General features: G+C 38.3%; 1 long non-coding RNA gene across 1 annotated transcript; it reads left to right on the forward strand.

The window, feature by feature from the left end:
• The first annotated feature begins 9,852 nt into the window (after nucleotides 1–9,852).
• Nucleotides 9,853–11,730, forward strand: LOC134547700 (uncharacterized). Its single transcript, XR_010079558.1, has 3 exons — nucleotides 9,853–10,000; nucleotides 10,821–10,899; nucleotides 11,613–11,730. It is a non-coding gene; the product is annotated as an uncharacterized LOC134547700 (long non-coding RNA).
• Nucleotides 11,731–16,971: the final 5,241 nt, after the last annotated feature.

Below are 16,971 nucleotides of genomic sequence, written 5' to 3' on the forward strand. Positions count from 1 at the left end.
TAAGATAAACAACTGGCTGAATACTCATTTATCCAGACACGCATTCTAGTTTGTAATAGTTGTTACTTCAGCACAATAAATAAAGGGATAACATATGACCATGGACTGTATATATGAAGATATATTGATTTAATATCCATTAAGAAATATTGTATTTATTTGTGAATTGCCTTTCAGGAAACTGTTGCTTATTTATTTTTATCCTCATTTATAGAAGCCTTGCCACAATGAAGTGCTGCGATCTATATAGCAAATATATTTCACTGCCTGCACAGGAAAAAGTATAAGTGAAAATACCATTTCACTTGAAATTTTCTTTTATACAGGATTTCAAATACAGAGCCTAGTGGACTAAATGAATTCACACTAGCTGAACCATACAGTGTTGTTTTTTTCAAACAATACCAAGCATGATGAAACACAATTTACTGTCATCCATACATGCACAGAGTAAAGATTCCCTTGTTTCTTAAATCTGGTACACGTATCATTTAATAAATAAAAATGGATTAACCCATCTGTCACTTGTTTTTCTGAAAACATTGGGATCTGTTTTGACAGAAAATAGAATAACTTTCAGTATATCAGCACTATCTATTTTTAAGGGTCTTGAGAAACTGAGATTAAAAGAACTTTGTTCCTAAAACTAGATATGGCCATTAGTGAGAAACTAGTTAGCTTTTGAAGAGAACATCACTTAGATTTACATGTTTTAACAAGTCTTATTAAATATGATAATTCTGTAAAGGAATTAAAGATTTATCTTAATAGAGAATATAAAGCAATAAATCCCCATGTCAGGTTGGTGAGGGGACAAATTCGATTCAGTGCTGGTATCTCAGTGAGCAGCTGCAGTGGGAGCCCAGACTGAGTTCTGGGAGCCCAAGCCCAAAGCAAAAGGCTGGGAATTGCTGGCCCTTTGCAAAACAAAGGGCCTGGGGACCTGTGGCCTGGCCAGGGGACCAGACTGGGAGGCTTTCCCAGGAAAGCCCAGGATTTTTCTCTTCCTGTGAGGACTATGAGGGGATAAATGTCCAGAGCTTCCCTTTTTTGAGGTCCATCTTTGGAGGCATCATCTTGAGCTGGTCTTGTGTTATTTAGTTACTACACCAAGATTAAATTATTTTGAGGATTGGTTCATCTGAGACTCTGTTGTGGGAATCTGTTTTTCAGCCAGCTCAGAGCCTGATGTGACCGTGTGAGTGTGGGGGTGCAGCTGCAAAGGCACCTCGGTCCCAGCTCAGGTGAGCGAGTGTGACTGGCAGAGTGGCTCCTGGATGGACAGGCAAGGATGTTTCCTTAACAAAATATACTGCCTTTTCAATAGATTGAATTAATATATTGAGTCATGATTCATTCTGAAATGAACAGATGTCTTTTAGTTACTAAACTCAGAGGGACAAGGTTTCTGCTGTTTCTGCTGTTGCCAAGTAGTGAGAATCTAGACAGGGTGGTTCATCTTCTGTTCAATAAAGATTTTGTCTGGAAAGGTGGATGAAGAAATTGAATGGAAAATCAGGGTAGGAAGAGAAAGAGAGAGATTGAGAAAGACGGAAGAAAATGCAATCTGCAGAACCTATGAACACAGAGTTCCCTTGTGCCTGGCTTGTTCTTTATTTTTCTCTATCAGTTACAGAATACGTTCCTGTTGCAAGAATGCCCTTCTGGAGTAGATGTAGAAATATTTATCTAGAAAACCTTATCTTTCAGCCTTCCAGGCTAAAAGATAAGTATTGACAAAAATTCACTTTAGTGAATAAAAAGTATGGGTTACAGCAATAACAAAAATAATGATCTTAATCAAAATCATGAAATTGATGTATGTGTCCCAGCTTTTGTGAATTTTAAATGACACAAAGATACAAATGAACAATACCCTTGTGTTCATAGAATCATGTAATATCCTGAATTGATGGGACTCACAAGGGTCATCTGGTCTGACTCCTTGCTCTGGACACCCCAAAAATCTCACCATGTGGTACTGTCCAAAAGCTTTAATTTTCAATTAGTCTGCTTGGCAAACTTTTGACTAGCAGTTAAGACCCTAAGGAGGAGGGGGTCGTGGAAAAATTCAAAGTTGATTTTTCTGTTTGCGTCTTTCAAGTTTTATAGGACTGTAATTCTTCACCATTATAAACTCTTCTGAATCTTTCCTGTGAAGATGGGGAGCAAGGCAGAAATGTGGGTGAGAGGCTAGACACTAGGTTTGCCTTTGTTTCTTTGCTGTTTACTTTCACCTTCTTCTCTCAGACTACTTAGGGCGTGGTGAGTCACAGTTCTGCACATCGCTTCTTTGAAAAAGCTGTTTTAAAAGATGAACTTACTGCAAATTTTAGGTCTCATGTAGGAAAATTTTATTTCCTCTGGTATCCTTGAAACATACAGTATAAGTAATCATATAGACTTTCTGAACCATTTGAAAATGTCTTTTCTTATTATTAAAAAATACTGGCATATCCAGTTGGCCCTTTTTTCTTGAATAACTGCTTAGATGCTTTTCCTCTGAACAGGACAGGCTGTGATCTAAAGCCAGTCAACATGGCCTGTCCTCAGAAAGCAGCAGCAGAAAAAGAGACTGCAGTTTAACATTTGTTCACTGTCTCTTCCATGCATCTGTAAATTCCTCCTTCTTGCTTTCCTTCTCATGAAATTCTTGGTTTTTTGGGGATCTTAAAAGGAAGCTGTACATGAGCCCAACACAGGGAGAAGATGATTTATGAGAGGGAAGATTGTCTCCTGTGAGAGTGAAACCTTCTGCTAGGTAAGCTCATGAGAACTCCTGTTAACAAGAAAAAGAAAGCTCATTTGTAGGCGACCTGAAACGTGTGCAGGGAAGAGAGATTGCATTTCTTGTCTGAATAGATAAATAGCATAATAAATTCAGTGGGTATTATGTTAGTCCTTAGTTGGTATTTAGCTAATTTAATAGGATTGGGAAGGTCTCATAACAACAATTGTAACTAAATTCTAGACAAAATCCTGTATTAATGGTAAATACTGATTTCAAAGGGTGTGCAAACAAGAAATTTGTCCTTGTTCATGTAATTTTATGAAATCTCTTTACCATAATGTGCTGCACCAAGTAAATAAAATACTCATCTCCAAAACCAGAGCATTCTTCAAACATTTCACACCTTGTATTTTTTATAAAATACTTACCACTTGTAAAAATAACACTGTAAAAAAACACCCCTTTATCTTCATCTAAACATCTAATCTATACAATTAGTTGTTAATGAACAGGAGTTTTCTGGTTTGGTTTGACTTTTGAAGGAAGAATCTGTAGATTGTAGCATTATTTTCTAACTATTTTGCTGATAAATATTAATTTACTCCTCCTCTACTTCTTTTTGCAAACCTGCCAGAGATTAAACAGATATACAGGAGATGGCAGAAGACGCACACAAAATTTGGATGGTGTGCTCGGCATCCTCAAAAACACTTGGTGGAGCAAATGAGAGTTTAAAGAGAGTATCCTAATTAGTATTGGCGGTCAGGGACAGATGCAGAGGTTTGAAAACTGTGAATAGAGGAAATCATTAGGAAACTTGGGTTAAAGAAATGGAACTTTAACACTGAGCCAGGCAAAATTCCCACAGAAGCTGAAGTCTGCATTGTAGCACAAAGTATCTGCACAAAGTAATCTGCACAAAACCCCATATGTTATATCATCGCTCTTTCAAATTTGTAACAACCTTTTTTAGAACAATGATGCTTTCACAGAACAGCAATGGAAAAACAAACATCTTGCTTCTTTTGAAGAAAATGAGCTGTCATTTTAGCTGCACCTTTGAGATCAACTTTGCTTGATATTTTGTTCCCCTGCTGCCTATTCCTGAATTGAGACTCTTGCTTTCACTTGAAAACTTCACATAAAATCTCTGGGAATTTACCAATATTAAGCACTATGGGCATTGTTTCAAATAGCAGTAGGGATGTTTTAAAAACACTTTCAAAATACCTGATAGCAGAGTGGACAGTTTAGGACAAGGAAAGCCCTGGTTTTTTTTGACAAAAAATGAACCAGAATCCATATATAAATAAATAAAATATGGAAGCATATGCAGGAGATGGCAAAAAGCTTGTACAAGGAGGAAAGTGGGAAGCTCCTGAAAAGTCCGTGGTGATGTTCTAAGCAGATAAGTCATGGCAGTTAACAATAATATGGTCACACTCAACCCAAATGTATTATGCCAAAAGGATCCAGTGGAATAAAGCAGGTCCATGCTCATAGCCAAAAAATGAGCTATTAAATTGACTTTTAAGGTAATTTGAATATCTGCAGCTTTTTTGCAAGTTCAAACACAAGTGTTTCTGTAAAAAGGTTATATACTACCAACATTCTTAAGTGCCCTCCAAGGCTCTTGGCAGTGAAGCTCAACATTGCATGTGAAAAACAAATTTCTTGAACACCACAGCCAGCACAGTTTTATTCAGAAACAATATTTGTTTCCTGTCCTTCATTATAAAAGAAAATAAGGAACTTTTTACCCCATTATTTCTCTATGCATGCTCCTGTTTCATAAGGAAACCAAATTGTCTGTGGATGGCTTTGGTGTGTGCTTCACTTTGTCATCAGTCAGTGAATCAGTTACTAGCAAATACATTTTTTTCCCTGCAGATCTTAAAGAGAAGCACCTTCATTTCTGATCTGAAACCTATGCTACTTTCCAACTTTTCTCTGTTATCTTCTCTTTTGTGCCGTCAATTGCTGTGGAAGTAAAAAAAAAAAAAAAAAAGGGGAAAAAAAAAAAGCCTAATAGAAAAGAAACAAATCCCTTCATAGATCTAACTGGGAAATTCAATGGATGGTTAATGGAAAGAAATTACCTGGTTTGACACAAGATATCTATGTTGTGTTAACAGACTTACTTTGATGTGTTTGGTTTTTGAATTGAAAGCTGTAAGAGGTCATTCTAGGATTCTTAAAATCACTTATGATAATGGATGTCTTGGTGTTGACTATTTTGATAGGATGCTTTGTGAAGCCTTTTAATAAGGAACACAAACTTCCTACTGTTGTATCAAATATGCAACAAATTTAAAGAAAATGAAAGAAGTTTATCCAGAAAAATAAAATGCCTCAAATGTATTTGGGAGGTACACACAGGAGTGCAGAACCCACATAAAATAACTATGTTCAAGGAGCATGCTTATTCATGTATTATTTCATGCTTATTCATGTATTATTTTTTTTCTCTGTCCATCCACTCAGATATGATAGAACAAAAGACAGCAGAGAGTTTGTTGTATTTCAGAATGTTTATTTTTGTCACTAAAAACATTAATTCCATCTCGATCTTCTTCGAAGTTGGTGGCTTTCTGTGACTCATTGTGATTGTGTCAAAACAGAAATAACATGGATTAATCCTTTTATCTAACCTGACAGTCAACAGCTCTTTGCTCTACCAGCCACCACAGACCTTGTAGGTGCTCATACATCTTTTGTTCTTGAACACATATTTGTTTTCCAGGCATTGTTTTCAGCAGGTATCTGCAAGAGTTCAGTTATACCTGAAACTTTGTGTTTTATCTGCTCTTTCTTCAAATACCCATTCTTCTTCAGCTTTTTACAGTTACTTGTTAGAACACATGGAAATTGAACACGTGTCAGGTGATAGCTCATGTGTGAATAGTTTATATCTACTCAGTGTTAACACACAGCTTTACATTTATGGGTAGCTGCCTCAGTTTTCATCACAGCCTTTACTTCATTTCACTACTTGTTCCAACTACCTTTCCTGTTATTGCTCTGTTTTCTGACGTCTCCTGTTGCTCTGCTCATCTGCTCAACTTCAAATAATGCTACCTATAAGATATCATTCCTTATTTGATTAAACATCATGTAATCAAACCCACAGATTTTGGATCCAATTAATTGTATGATGATTGATTTCATTGTTTTGTCAAAATTTAACAGGAAATAAATAATTTTCATAAAGTGAGTCACATAAATCAGGAAACAAGTTCATGACAAATAGATAGTGAGAAAGCAGTATCTGCAAGAAGTAAGGAATTTGTTATATACCACATGGGGAATTTCAACAACGACTCAGGTCTAGATGAGAGGAGGGTCTCTGAAGGCTCACTTGGGCATGGGTGGATCTAAATCACTTGCTATGGAAATATGGTTGTACAGAGTAAAATACCTCACTTTCTGTTAGAAATGTCTCATATTAAAAACATCAGAAAGAAAAATGATCCGTTGATTAACCTTTATCATGTTTCTTCTGATAATGCATTTCTGACACCTCCAGCTTTCTTTGAAATGTTGTATGGTGTTTTATATTCTCTCCTGAAATATACTCTCTGAACTTTTGTTACAAATCCCTTTGTTACTATGGAAGCTGAAGGCTGTAGAAACCCATTCTTCTTCATCTTTCCCTTTGTTTTCTCTTACCATTTCAGATGTCTTGACCTTAGAGAGGATTGGTTTTACACTTAAAATTACCAATAGATTAATGTCAATTAGGTTTTAGTGAAATATAAAAATAGCAACATTGTTGGTTAAGATCTACCAACCTCCATTTGGATGGTGAATTCTACAATGAATCCTAAAGAAAGAGAATAATCAATGTATTAGTATAATAAGTCATCAAAAAAATCTTATACCTCTGCCAGCTGCTAATATCCTAAAGTCTGCTCTCTGAAATGTAGCACCTCAGAACAGAGCAGGAGAGAGACTGTGGGCATATTCTGTTGACCACAGATTGCTAATAACCAATAGTATTTCTGACTGCTGGAGCACATGGGAGTTCTCTCAAGGACTTTCAGGTAAAATCTAGGCTGTTAGGTGTTGAAGTTACTCTGGTTTCCAAAACCTCTTCCACAAAGAACTACAAAAAATAAATTTTGTCTCCCACATTACTCGTACCCTTCCAGAAGATCTTTGGGAGTTTAAGTATGATTTATCTGGTTTTAGCAGGACCTCTAATAGTACGTGCACTGCAATCATAACCACCAAACTCATGACACTACAGAATGGGATGACTTCTGGAGAAAGAATAAATACCTCCAGCTGTATGGTAGTGAATTGAGTTTGTGCAGCCAGTTTGGGTAGTGAGGGGCTACAGTGGTGGCATCTGTGAGATGCTGCCAGAAGTTTCCTCCATGTCCAGCAGAGCCAATCCCAGCCAGCTCCAGGATGGACATGCTGCTGGTCAAGGCTGGGCTAATCAGAAATTGTGGTTATGCCTCTGTGATAACATAGTTAAGAAGAGAAATAAAGTGATTGCACAGTTTTACTTGCAACAAGGTGTGGCAGTGTATTAATTTAATCGGTTATGCTTTGTATATTTTTGTACTCATTTGGTTCTCTGTACCCCACTCCCCTGATGGTTCCTTTGTTTAACTCACATGACTCCTGTCTGCACCTGCACCTGTTATGCGGCACATGGTTAGCTGTCTGTTATTTTTTCCCGCCTTTGTAAATCCCTCCTATTTTCTCCTGATTGGTCCAAGTCATGTTCTCCTACCCCCGGGTCCCCTAGCAACTTGCCCTGGTTGGCCAGCAGTGACTGACCACTCCCTTTGCCCCCCCCGACTCGCCCCTGACAAAAACCCACCGCACACTCCTCCCCCCAAACAGTCCCGGGCTGAGGAGGTGTTTGTAATAAGCCCTCTGTTCGTCTGGAATTTGTTTCCTCCTTTCGTTCCACTGCCTGTCGAATCTCCATTGCTCACACGAGCCCCTGATAGGACAAGAACCCACAGGAGTCAGCTCTGCTTGTGCTGCTCGCGGTCTGACCCCCCTACGACGTCTGTCGCGGTATCCGGGCTGGCCGGCGACAGAGCCGTCGGCTCTGAGTGAGCACCCCGACAACAAGCAAGAGCAGAGTGAGAATATGTGAGAGAAGCAGCTCTGCAGAGACCCAGATCACTGGAGAAGGAGGGGCAGGAGGTGCTCCAGGTGCCAGAGCTGAGATTCCTCTGCAGCCCGTGGTGGGACCATGGTGAGGCAGCTGTGCCCCTGCAGTCCATGGAGAGCCACAGGGGTGCAGAGATCCACCTGCAGCCCAAGGAGGAGCCCCATTCCAGATCAGCTGGATGCCTGAAAGGAGGCTGTGATCCAGCCTGTGCTGGAGCTGACTCCTGATAGGGACCTGTAGACCTGTGGAGAGAGGGGTCCACACTGGAGCAGGTTTTCTGGTGGGACTTGTGACCCATGCTGGAACAGGCTATGCCTGGAGGACTTCACCCAGTGGAGGAGTGACCCATGTTGGAGCAGTTTGTGGAGAACTGTCTCTTGTGAGATGGATTCACGTTGCAGAAGTTTATGGGGAGCTATTTGCCATGGGAGGCACCCCACACTGGAGCAGGGAAGGCCTCCTCCTCCTGATCAGCAGCAGAAACAACCTGTGATGAACCAACCATAATCTCCCATTCCCTGTGTCCTTGCACTACTGGAGGAAGGAGGTAGAGCTGGGAAGGAGGGAGGGGTGGGGGAAGGTATTTGTAAGGTTTTAGTTTACTTCTCTTTATCCTGCTCTGATTTTGTTAGTAATAAATTTAATTAAGATCTCTAATTCAAGTCTATTTTGCTAATGACAGTATCGGTTGAGTGATCTTTCCTGGTCCTTATGAATCCACGAACCCTTTGTTATATTTTCTCTCTCCTGTCCAGCTGCAGAGGGAAGTGATAGTTTGACAAGGCAGTGGAGCACAACCCTCTCTGGTGCTAGGTACTAGATATGAAATAGAGATAGCCAAAAATTCAGCATGAGTTTTCCCATGCACTTCAGATTTGGATTGGGAAAACCAAAAATAATTAACCCAAGATTTTTTCTTTTGTGAGGACAGAAGGGCATATCTGTTATTAAAAGCTTGGATATGATGTACAAGTAGACTATAAAAGTACCAAAATAGCATGCAGGTTTAAAATCCCAGTCAAGTTTGCATGTACTAAGGTTTGAATATTCTAGTTTTTGTTTGATTTAAATAATTTCAGAAAATACTTTATAGACATAAATAAAAGGTATCAAATTTATTAAAAATCAGTGGGAATTACTCTCCTTTTTTCCATCTGAATATTTTGAATCTTACTTTATTTGGTGTATCCATAATAGTATGTTAAAACTACGCTGAAGAACAGCATAAGGGCACAAGAAATTGTAGCAAAAATAGAATTCAAGTACCTCTTCGAATCTGAACTAACCTCAGACTTCAATTACATGCCATATGCAATATTTATTTAATAAATTTAATGTACTAATGTATTAATTAAATCCTTCCACTGTATCATTATTAATAAATACAGAATAAGTTGTTGGCAAAAAGCATCTCTGATAACTAATTTTTAATTACTTTATATGACCATTTTCTGATAGAGAAACTTCTGAGGTAATTTGTATGTGTGCTTAAATATTCAAGGAAAATCAAAGCTAACTTGATGCATCTATATTTTAGTATGTAAAGGCCTTCACAAAAAATCCTTTCCCTGTTGGGAAAATAACTGACTTCTACTGTTTGAGTAACTAACATAAACACAACGGAATTTTAGCCACAGAAAGGCTAACGCAAGTCACTCGATCTTGGAAGAATAAAATCATCAGCATAAAGCTCTGTCCCTCCTATTCACTCTCATGTGGTTTGACCTGCTGCTTTCCTTTGCTCTTTTCAAAAACTGTGCTTTAAAATAGTCTACTTCCAGCCAGATGTAATATTTGGAACCAGCACCAGTAAGACTTTACAGGTTTAAGTTTCCCCATGCAAAGAGACTTTTCTTAGTATTGAGCTTATGACAACTTGTCCAAGTATATTAATGACCCTGGGTAACAAAACAAACACCACTTTCCGTAAAGAACCTAATTAATACACAAAACATAACAAACTACAAGAAACCAAAGTGTCAAGTTAAATAGCTTTAACATTTCACTTTTTTCTCTTTTATTATTATATTCACTGTCAGGCACAGCTCCTTCTGTGATCAAGAGAGAGAAAAGAGGATCTGAGAGGTGCACACAGTGCATGACATTAATCATCTTTTGGAAGTGTCTTTGAGGTAATGTAATTTAGATTGCAAGTTTAACTATTAGCTTGCTGCAGTGACTTCAAATTAATCCCATTAATACAGGCTGTGTACAGGAATTCCCAGGGAGTTTCAGTGACAAGACTTAGTCCACTCAAATACAGACTAAACTTCACATGTCTGTTATAATTACTGTAAGGGATGTTCAAAGTCAGGACTGACATCTCAAAGAGACCTGAGCACATCAGAGCCTCACCTGAATGCCAAACAGCTTTGGGTAGAGTAAGCCTTTACCTGTGCAAAGTGCATCCAACAAGGAAGCTCTACTGAAGGTACTCACTAGCAGTGCCCAGGAACTCAAACACATCATTCAAGAGGAATGTAGGAGCCTTCAACTCAATGTCACAATGAAGTGGTATTTCTCTAAAACAGGGAAGGAAAGCTGGCACTTAAATCCTGCCCTAACCTGAGCCTTCGATCCCTGGGAACAACAGCTGGCCACTGGGACCAGCACTTTCTATCTGAACCAGAGCTGGACTTGCTGCTGCACATGAATGAAAATTGATACTGCTGATTGGTGCTCTGTTGGCTTCTCTTTGTGTGTCATGTCTGCTTCAAGCTTGCTGTGTCTTTAGTTCTATGGATATTTTATTAATAAATAGATTCTAATAAGAGATAAGTTCTAATTCTGACAAGACTGATTTGAGATTTTAATGCCTTATGTTGTCCCTTGTATTTGCAGATAAAACATGATTTAACATGAAGTGTTGACCTTAGTCTAAGTATCTGAATGTGTAAGAACCAGGAAATAATGTATTTGAAGTTGAATATTATACTTATTATTTCTTGGCAGGTCAGTAACCATGAAGTCTGTAATTAACACCTCCTCTCCTTCAGTAGCATGGGACTCTGCTGACTTCTTTAATCAAAAGGTTTGTGTGTTTGTTATTTGGCACTTGCTGTTTTGTGTCACCACTGAATAAAAAATATTCAGACCATTACTTCTTCCACACCTATTGGTAGAAATGAACATTAAACATATTGCAGAGAATCATCCTTTCTTCTTTTTTTAGGTGTCCAAAGAGATTAAAATGATGTAATTTAAGCTAGTTCAAGCAGTTATTTCTCAGGTTGGTATGTCTTTTTTGAAAGAGACAACTTATTGGAATTGGTGGACATATGAGAACAAGGTCCTCCAGCTTTGGGATGCACAATCTCCATGCATGACACTCTTCATGTCTCTCAGTATCCTTAATAAATTGAATAAAAATCCAACAATATTCATCCACTTCAAGTATATGTAATTGAAAATGAAACTTTCTTTGCCCCTTTATGCAAATTTTCTAACTAAGAAAGATGAATGAGTGGGTCAAAGGAGCCCTTCATAAGTTTAGGTTACACTCTCTAAAAACATTGCAAAGTTATGATTGAGTTAGCCATTTAAATTATTATTGTCCACTTCTACCCACAAGGGCAACAGATATCTTAGTTAAAAAAATCATCTCAGTTACATGCATAAATGGCATCTTTTCTCATTTCACTCATCTCTCCTGGAAATGGCTGGTTGATACTTGCTGGCCATACACAGAACTCTGATTTTGCTCCTTGAAGTTCCACAACCTCTGCTGATTTCTACTTTATTCAGCTGTAGACATTCTGGTGAGAAAAGAACTCTTCTTAATTGAGTAAGGGGCTGCAGAGACAACCCTGTCATGCACATGGTGCAACAGCTCTGGGTGCTTCACTTCAACCCATTCCCAGTGGTGAGTAGTGTTTATCACTTTAAAATTGAGAGCCATTAAACATTTTTGACCTTTGATCAAGGAAGAAAGAATCATGTCATGGAATGACATGATTGACTAAGTGATCTTATTCTGATATCAAAAGTGGAATATGGAAGATACTTTTCCTCTTCAAAAAGAAATAATATGAAAAGCAGAGCCCATAACAGGCCCAATGTCTACTTCTCAGTGGTCTGATTATCAGTGGCCTGATTGTCATGTGAGTAGCTTTGATCCAAAGCTATAGAGATAAAAACGGTATTAGCAGTCTGGGTGGTTGTCAGGCTGCATAGAAATATTTCATTCTTTACACTAAGATATATACACTGATGTGCCCAAGTTGCAATATCATTCTTATATACTCATTATAAACAGCATTTTCTTCTGCTAATCATAAATTTTTGGGTGGAAGCTCCAAGAAAGGCTTACATTTTCTTTTCTTGTTGCTGTAAATTTTAAATAGGAACACAACACTGATGCAGAAGTTACTGTCTATATGATTTTTTTTCATACCTATAGGAAGATATATATTCTCAAAAATACTCATCCTCTTGGTTGCACGTTGAATTTATGAAATACTTAGAGATATTATGGCTGAAGGTGGTGTAACTGACTGATATTCAGCCAGTGTAAAGGCAATGTTGACATAACTGAAGCAAAAAGTCACATGTTCTGTATGGATGCTAGTAAGAATTACGTCTTTGCATGGTCTTAAAGAGGAGGAGAGGAAGTGTGGAAGCAGCCCAGGCTTTTGACTTCCTCTCCTAAGGGGATGATTAGGACACTTGCAGGACCAAGTGCAGCTTAAGACAGAGAAAATCCCCAGCTTTGTTTTTTGGAGGGAAAGAATAAGACACTTGCTAGATGCCATCAGCCATTAAAATGTGTTTTGTTTTGTTTTTCAATTCATACCCATCCTTCTTGCACCTGCCTTAAGAATGGTGGTATAGGTTTTATTTCCACTGAAACAGTACTGATGAATCCATCTGGGCTCTAGTTCTCTTTTCTATAGTGACAAGACACTTGCACACAGCTTCAAGGACAAGCAACAGGGCAACCTCTCTTTCAGGTTGCTGTAACATTATACTGAGGTACTGGCTATATTATTCTCTGCTTTTAGTCTTATATCCTTAATGATTTTGCAGTCTTGGGGATCCCCTGTCCAGATTCTTCCAAGCTGATAAAAGGCAAGCAGATTTTCTGCTCTACCAAAAGCTTAATGGGAATCCCTGTGATCACACAGATCTATATAAAAAAATAGGGTCTGACTTGGCCCTCAGGGAAAGTGGGGTAGCACAGCTTGCCACAGCTAAACTTTCTTCCCTTATCCAAACAGCCCACATGTGTCCAGGCTGTAGAATGGAAATAATCCCTGGCTCATTCGGCTCCTTAGATTTTCCTGGGCATTGTCCAATTGTTGCTACAGTCTAAAATCTAGCCTTGCCTTGCCTGAAGGGCTGCTGAGAATGAATTGATATGGATGGTAGGGACAGTACTGAGCTGGTGACCCAGACACCTGTTATTTTTAGCCCTTTTCACCTGCCTTTGAGCCTCCTGCAGGTCCTTAGCTCTCTTTTACCTCCAGGCTGGCCCATACTATTAGGTGCTTCGATGCCTTTGTGAAACAATATGTGCAGAGGAGATGTACCTGTGATTTTATTATCTTAAAGTTCTAATTTTATTTTTCTATTCTTCCTATTTATCTTATAAGCCATTTAGTTTAGTCCTGTTGTTTCTCACAAATTAAGATTCATTAGTTGCGCCTAAGATGTGACAAATAGTGAAGTATCCATTCCTGCTCAGTTCCTCCAAATCTCTGCTCTTTGTAATTTTCTGGATCTTTATCACAATCTTTTTCTTGTCTCCTGCCAGTGAGTTTTAATCTTTTTAGTAACTCTTCAAGGTTTCTCACATCTTCAGAGAATATTATTACCCTTTTGATTTATATTATGAATATAGATGGTCAGGATTGTACTGATTCTTTAAAATGTGTGAGAGCATTCATAAACTGTCAGAAAATAATGAAATTTCTTTTTTGCTCTCAGTTCTTAATAGCCCTGAAAATCAGCTTAACTGTTTTTGATATTTATTGAGGACTTGACCTTCCTCCACTCAACCTCTTGAGTATAATCACTTCCTAATTATTTATGTTCTGTATTTTTTACATGGGAGGTATGATATGATTTTCTACTTTGATTTTTTTTTTTTTTTTTTTTTTTTTTTTTTTTTTTTTTTTAGTTCTGTTGGTCTTTAGTCATCCCTTGCTCAGATGCTTCTTGCAGCTGATAGTATTTGGTGTTTTGGGAAAAGTTGTTTATTGTAGTGCTTTGAGAAATAGTCACAGCATGTCCTGAAGGACTCTACTTAGTAAAGAACAAAATTCAGATCTCCCTGCCTAGATACCACAATTCTGGGAAAGTACATTATTTGAATATAAGCTGAAATGGTTTGAATATTTGACTTTGCCGTCTTTCTAAATCCTCAAGTGGATGAATGAAATGATTTTCAAAGTGAACTGCATCTATTTTCTTGTAACATCAGTCCATCACATATTAAAGACTGAAACCTAACATACACTGATTTCCTTTTTTTAATAAGTCTCGTTTCTTCCTTTTCTATCTTAATGTATTGAATTGTAACTTTTTTTCTTTGCCTCTGTATGCAAATGTCAGACTTCCCACCGAGAGCTGAAAGTATTTCACAGTGGAGAGTGAAGAAAGGAATGCCTGCAGCAAGTCTTTGTGGTGCTTTGCTTTGCGCCTCTCATGGTTACAAAGAACTAAACAATATCTAATGGAGAGAAATACCCCTTGCATTACATTTATCAGATATATTTTGATAACAATGATTCTTAAATCTTCCTGTGTATTTTCTTCATTTATATAAATTCTGTTGATGTACATATGGCACGTGTCACAATTGATAATTATGAATATGTGATGAATTTTAATGGTTGTTGTTCAGTTCCTAAACTTTCAGCATTTCTGCAAGAGCAGAATGCTGTATTCAAAACCTCCTGCAGGTACAGCACCCCAGGATAGCTTGATTTGCCACTGTAATGGTTCACATGAGAGCAGGATTGAAGGAACTAAATTGTGAAGATAGATGTCACAAGTAAACCCAAGCATGTTGATGCTCAGACATGATCTGCCTATATTAAAGCCTTGCTTTTAATTTTCAAGAGTTACCTCCTGTAGGGCCAGAAGGATAAGGAAGTAGGTTGTTTTGGGTATAGTCTAGGTGATATCTAAGTTATAATAAACAAAATTTGTGTGCATATCATAACAAAGATGAAGATTTACTTATTCCAAGAGTAAAGTTACCAACTCATGCTATAAGCCAGGCAGGTGGGGAGCTTTTGAAGGGTCTACCTAAGGTCTTCTCTGCTTATGTAACTAAGGCTCACATAAATAAGGCTTTCCTAATGCCTGTCGTTTCAAAACAGACCAAGTAACCTCTCGTTTGAATTGTAAATTAATAGAGATCTCTTTACCTTTCCCAGTACAAGAAGATCCTGCTGCAAATAAGGGATAATAAGTAAAGCACTCTTGTCTTGACCACACTTTTAAAGAAGGAAGAGGAACACAGAGAAAATGAGACCTTTCTGCTAGACTACCTCTCCAAATCAATGAGTGTTACCACTTACTGTTCCTAAGTATTCCTCAGCAACAGCTAACTGCTGGGAATTTGCCCTAGCTTGCTTGGAAGCACTTGTGACTCTGAAATTGAAGTAACTTGGGATTCATTCTGGGGTTTTTGCAAAACTGAGCCCTTATTACTCTTTCTCTTTCTGGCTAAATGCTATCTTCACTGGTAACAGCATCCACTGGGTGAAGTTGACAGTAAGCAGCTGTTTTCTCAGTATCTAAGTGATACTGAAACCAGCACTCTGTATCTCTTTAATAAATTTTTATTTTCATAGACAATGAAACTATGTAGATAAAATCATCTTGCTTCCTTCTATTTTATAAAAACTTTTAAAATAAGCCCTAATATGCAGATTTTACTTATATGTGTGTATATATATGTATATATATATGAATATATAGATATATACCATATATATACACACTATATGCATAAATACTAATTTCCACTCTGCCTCATCCCAGGTTCCCCAAAGAGATTTATTTATATGACTGCTATAGCAGGATCAAAAGTCATCCATAAGTGCTTCCAGTCTGGGGCGGCAGCAGCGTTCTGTAGCCAATATGTGGAGGTCTGGAATTAGCCAAGACAGGAAATTTCAAAGACAGTTTGTTTGCAACATTTATTGACCAGTCACCTGCTGATAGAACATGCCTACCACACTTTGAATTTAAAATCTTGCTATAAAAAATGATATAAAATGATATAAAATCTTGTCTTTCATAAAAATTGAAAATGTGTTGTTGGTGGTTTTTTTTCCAAAATGCATATCAGGAAGTCCTACTTCCTTCCCTAGTAATACATAAACGGCCTTAAAACTATCATCCAGAAGTGAGAATCCTCTCCTTTGCCCAAAAGCGTTCACATCCACATTTTCCACTCCCCAGCTGGAGCTGTTGCTGTGCTGTGAGCTGTCAGTTGCACAGGACAGGCTTCTTACTGAAGCCCTGTAAGGACCCAGGCTCTTAGAGGAAGTGCTATAGCTGTATAAAGAATTTGGGATCCAGGGGAATCAGACTATAGGGTGATTATATATAGGATATTTGCATTCCATAATTCTTGCTGGAGCACAGGCTTGACAGGCACCCGAGTAAAGGTGAGCATCAGTGTCTTTGGGATTCAGGGAAGTGTGGCTCTGGTAGCCCTGTTTAAAACATCCTGCTCTCTTTAGTCCAGACCAGCTCCTCTGGTGCCACTCAACCCAATGCACTTGGAGCAGCAGTATCCTGATATTATTTTGGTCTCAAAGGAAACAGCCCTGACCTGCCAAGAGGTCTCAGAGGCCCAGGAAGATGGTTTGAGTTTGTTCCTCATGGGGACTGTGATAACAGGAAGGGGGAGCACTGCTCTTATGCCCCAGAAGAGCATGAAAGGAGGAAGCTGATGAGTAAAAGAGGGAAGAAAGCATTCCTTGCCTTTGCCTCTTCCCCAGTCGTAGTCATGGTCTTACACAGATATCTCTCTATAACTATACAGACTCCTCTTCTACCCAGGCATTTGGATGTGCCTGGACCTTTCCAACTCCTGTCTCTTGCTCAGTATCCCACATCAGCCTCCTCTGCTATCCTGTTTTAA

The sequence above is a fragment of the Prinia subflava genome, chromosome 2 (genome assembly GCF_021018805.1).
Source record: "Prinia subflava isolate CZ2003 ecotype Zambia chromosome 2, Cam_Psub_1.2, whole genome shotgun sequence".
In the NCBI taxonomy this organism is placed as follows: Eukaryota; Metazoa; Chordata; class Aves; order Passeriformes; family Cisticolidae; genus Prinia; species Prinia subflava.